Source organism: Durio zibethinus, unplaced genomic scaffold (assembly GCF_047325235.1).
Source record: "Durio zibethinus cultivar Kanyao isolate XHJ-2024 unplaced genomic scaffold, ASM4732523v1 HiC_scaffold_54, whole genome shotgun sequence".
In the NCBI taxonomy this organism is placed as follows: Eukaryota; Viridiplantae; Streptophyta; class Magnoliopsida; order Malvales; family Malvaceae; genus Durio; species Durio zibethinus.
Window position 1 is genome coordinate 1 of NW_028322677.1, and position 5,000 is coordinate 5,000.

Here is a 5,000-nt window from a genome sequence, read left to right on the forward strand (position 1 = left end):
ATTCATACAATGGTCCCCTAAGCCTTCACGTGAAGTTTCGTTGCAAGATGACTCGTTTTCTATTTTTCACGATTTTCGAAACTTTTTGCGGTTCGTGATTTTTTAGAATTTTTTTAGAAGGAGTTTTGGCCCCAAATTTTGTGGACGTGATCCTTCTATTTTTGTTGGCATGCACAAAAAAATTCAGCTAAAAACTCGAACCGGAGAAGATTTCGCGACCGTTTGAAAAAAGTGTCCCCGTTTCAGACACTTCAACGGCTACTGGCAGCAAACCTGTAAAATCTCAAACGCTCTTTAAGGGGGTGTGAGTTCTCAGAGGTTTGATGAGGGATAGGGGGCCAACACAAGGGCCAAGCACCAGCACCCATCGCACGTCATGTGCGCACACCCCCCCGGCCCCCCTCCCAATCGCCGGAACCCCAATGCCGCCGGTCAGGTTCTCCGGCGGTACTCCGGCGATGCTCCGGCGATGCTCCGGCGATGCTGTCCCGAGTGAAAAAAATGCGGCACCAGCACATGCTGGAGCCAAGCATGGGCACCGTGGCTCAAAATCGAACTTCGGCCAAGGCCTCGACCATCAATGGCACATGATGACGCATGGTGATGGCACATGCATCGACCATCATCGGCATAGGCTGCCCTTCGGTACGGGCACTTGCCTCGACCGCCATCGGCACAAGCTGGGCCCTGGTGTGGGTTGTTGCCTCGATCACCAGCGGCACATGCTGAGCCTTGGTGCGGGCGGTTGCCTCGAGCACCATCGGCAGACCCTGGGCCCTGGTGCGGCCGGTTGCCCCGATAACCATCGGCACACGCTGGGCCCTGGAGCGGCCGGTTGCCTCGATCACCATCGGCAAAAGCTGGGCCCTGGTGCGGGCGCTTGCCTCGACCACCATCGGCACACGCTGGGCACTGGTGCGGGCGCTTGCCTCGACCACCATCGGCACACGCTGGGCCCTGGGGCGGGCGGTTGCCTCGATCACCATCGGCACACGCTGGGCCCTGGTGCGGGCGGTTGCCCCCAGCACCATCGGCACACGTTGGGCCCTGGTGCGGGCGCTTGCCTCGACCACCATCGGCACACGCTGGGCCCTGGTGCGGGCGCTTGCCTCGACCACCATCGGCACACGCTGGGCCCTGGTGCGGCCGCTTGCCTCGACCACCATCGGCACACGCTGGGCCCTGGTGCGGTCGGTTGCCTCGAGCACCATCGGCACACGCTGGGCCCTGGTGCACCATCGGCACACGCTGGGCCCTGGTGCGGGCGCTTGCCTCGACCACCATCGGCACACGCTGGGCCCTGGTGCGGGCGCTTGCCTCGACCACCATCGGCACACGCTGGGCCCTGGTGCGGCAGGTTGCCTCGAGCACCATCGGCACACGCTGGGCCCTGGTGCGGTCGGTTGCCTCGAGCACCATCGGCACACGCTGGGCCCTGGTGCGGGCGCTTGCCTCGACCACCATCGGCACACGCTGGGCCCTGGTGCGGCAGGTTCCCTCGACGACCATCGGCACACGCTGGGCCCTGGTGCGGCAGGTTGCCTCGAGCACCATCGGCACACGCTGGGCCCTGGTGCGGTCGGTTGCCTCGATCACCATCGGCACACGCTGGGCCCTGGTGCGGGCGGTTGCCTCGACCACCATCGGCACACGCTGGGCCCTGGTGCGGCAGCTTGCCTCGAGCACCATCGGCACACGCTCGGCCCTGGTGCGGTCGGTTGCCTCGAGCACCATCGGCACACGCTGGGCCCTGGTGCGGCACGTTGCCTCGACCACCATCGGCAGCCTCGACCACCATCGGCACACGCTCCGCCCTGGTGCGGCAGGTTGCCTCGACCACCATCGGCACACGCTGGGCCCTGGTGCGGGCGCTTGCCTCGACCACCATCGGCACACGCTCCGCCCTGGTGCGGCAGGTTGCCTCGACCACCATCGGCACACGCTGGGCCCTGGTGCGGGCGGTTGCCTCGACCACCATCGGCACACGCTGGGCCCTGGTGCGGGCGCTTGCCTCGACCACCATCGGCACACGCTGGGCCCTGGTGCGGGCGCTTGCCTCGACCACCATCGGCACACGCTGGGCCCTGGTGCGGCAGGTTGCCTCGAGCACCATCGGCACACGCTGGGCCCTGGTGCGGCAGGTTGCCTCGAGCACCATCGGCACACGCTGGGCCCTGGTGCGGGCGCTTGCCTCGAGCACCATCGGCACACGCTCGGCCCTGGTGCGGTCGGTTGCCTCGAGCACCATCGGCACACGCTGGGCCCTGGTGCGGCAGGTTGCCTCGACCACCATCGGCACACGCTGGGCCCTGGTGCGGGCGCTTGCCTCGACCACCATCGGCACACGCTCGGCCCTGGTGCGGTCGGTTGCCTCGAGCACCATCGGCACACGCTGGGCCCTGGTGCGGCAGGTTGCCTCGAGCACCATCGGCACACGCTGGGCCCTGGTGCGGGCGCTTGCCTCGACCACCATCGGCACACGCTGGGCCCTGGTGCGGGCGCTTGCCTCGAGCACCATCGGCAGACGCTGGGCCCTGGTGCGGCAGGTTGCCTCGAGCACCATCGGCAGACGCTGGGCCCTGGTGCGGCAGGTTGCCTCGAGCACCATCGGCACACGCTGGGCCCTGGTGCGGTCGGTTGCCTCGAGCACCATCGGCACACGCTGGGCGCTGGTGCGGGAACTTGCCTCGACCACCATCGGCACACGCTGGGCCCTGGTGCGGCAGGTTACCTCGATCACCATCGGCACACGCTGGGCCCTGGTGCGACAGGTTGCCTCGAGCACCATCGGCACACTATCGGCCCTGGTGCGGGCGGTTGCCTCGACCACCATCGGCACACGCTGGGCCCTGGTGCGGGCGGTTGCCTCGAGCACCATCGGCACACGCTGGGCCCTGGTGGGTTTAGGCACATCTTCAAATTTCTGCCGTGCCAATGCCATTTTTATGGCTTGTAAATTCATACAATGGTCCCCTAAGCCTTCACGTGAAGTTTCGTTGGAAGATGACTCGTTTTCTATTTTTCACGATTTTCGAAACTTTTTGCGGTTCGGGAATTTTTAAAATTTTTTTATAAGGATTTTTGGCCCCAAATTTTGTAGGCATGATCCTTCTATTTTTGTTGGCATGCACAAAAAAATTCAGCTAAAAACTCGAAGTAGAGAAGATTTTGTGACCGTTTGAAAAAAGTGTCCCCATTTCAGACACTTTAACGGCTACTGGTAGCAAACCTGTAAAATCTCAAATGCTCTTTAAGGGGGTGTGAATTCTCAGAGGTTTGATGAGGGATAGGGGGCCAACACAAGGCCAAGTACCAGCACCCATCGCACATCATGTGCGCACACCCCCCCGGCCCCCCTCCCAATCGCCGGAACCCCAATGCCGCCGGTCAGGTTCTCCGGCGGTACTCCGGCGATGCTCCGGCGATGCTCCGGCGATGCTGTCCCGAGTGAAAAAAATGCGGCACCAGCACATGCTGGAGCCAAGCATGGGCACCGTGGCTCAAAATCGAACTTCGGCCAAGGCCTCGACCATCAATGGCACATGATGACGCATGGTGATGGCACATGCATCGACCATCATCGGCATAGGCTGCCCTTCGGTACGGGCACTTGCCTCGACCGCCATCGGCACAAGCTGGGCCCTGGTGTGGGTTGTTGCCTCGATCACAATCGGCACATGCTGAGCCTTGGTGCGGGCGGTTGCCTCGAGCACCATCGGGAGACCCTGGGCCCTGGTGCGGCCGGTTGCCCCGATAACCATCGGCACACGCTGGGCCCTGGGGCGGGCGCTTGCCCCCAGCACCATCGGCACACGCTGGGCCCTGGTACGGGCGGTTGCCCCGAACACCATCGACACAAGCCGGCCCTTGGTGCGGGCTCCTGGCTCGACCACCATCGGCACACGCTGGGCCCTGGTGCGGGCGCTTGCCTCGACCACCATCGGCACACGCTGGGCCCTGGTGCGGGCGCTTGCCTCGACCACCATCGGCACACGCTGGGCCCTGGTGCGGCAGGTTGCCTCGAGCACCATCGGCACACGCTGGGCCCTGGTGCGGCAGGTTGCCTCGAGCACCATCGGCACACGCTGGGCCCTGGTGCGGGCGCTTGCCTCGAGCACCATCGGCACACGCTCGGCCCTGGTGCGGTCGGTTGCCTCGAGCACCATCGGCACACGCTGGGCCCTGGTGCGGCAGGTTGCCTCGACCACCATCGGCACACGCTGGGCCCTGGTGCGGGCGCTTGCCTCGACCACCATCGGCACACGCTCGGCCCTGGTGCGGTCGGTTGCCTCGAGCACCATCGGCACACGCTGGGCCCTGGTGCGGCAGGTTGCCTCGAGCACCATCGGCACACGCTGGGCCCTGGTGCGGGCGCTTGCCTCGACCACCATCGGCACACGCTGGGCCCTGGTGCGGGCGCTTGCCTCGAGCACCATCGGCAGACGCTGGGCCCTGGTGCGGCAGGTTGCCTCGAGCACCATCGGCAGACGCTGGGCCCTGGTGCGGCAGGTTGCCTCGAGCACCATCGGCACACGCTGGGCCCTGGTGCGGTCGGTTGCCTCGAGCACCATCGGCACACGCTGGGCGCTGGTGCGGGAACTTGCCTCGACCACCATCGGCACACGCTGGGCCCTGGTGCGGCAGGTTACCTCGATCACCATCGGCACACGCTGGGCCCTGGTGCGACAGGTTGCCTCGAGCACCATCGGCACACTATCGGCCCTGGTGCGGGCGGTTGCCTCGACCACCATCGGCACACGCTGGGCCTTGGTGCGGGCGGTTGCCTCGAGCACCATCGGCACACGCTGGGCCCTGGTGGGTTTAGGCACATCTTCAAATTTCTGCCGTGCCAATGCCATTTTTATGGCTTGTAAATTCATACAATGGTCCCCTAAGCCTTCACGTGAAGTTTCGTTGGAAGATGACTCGTTTTCTATTTTTCACGATTTTCGAAACTTTTTGCGGTTCGGGAATTTTTAAAATTTTTTTATAAGGATTTT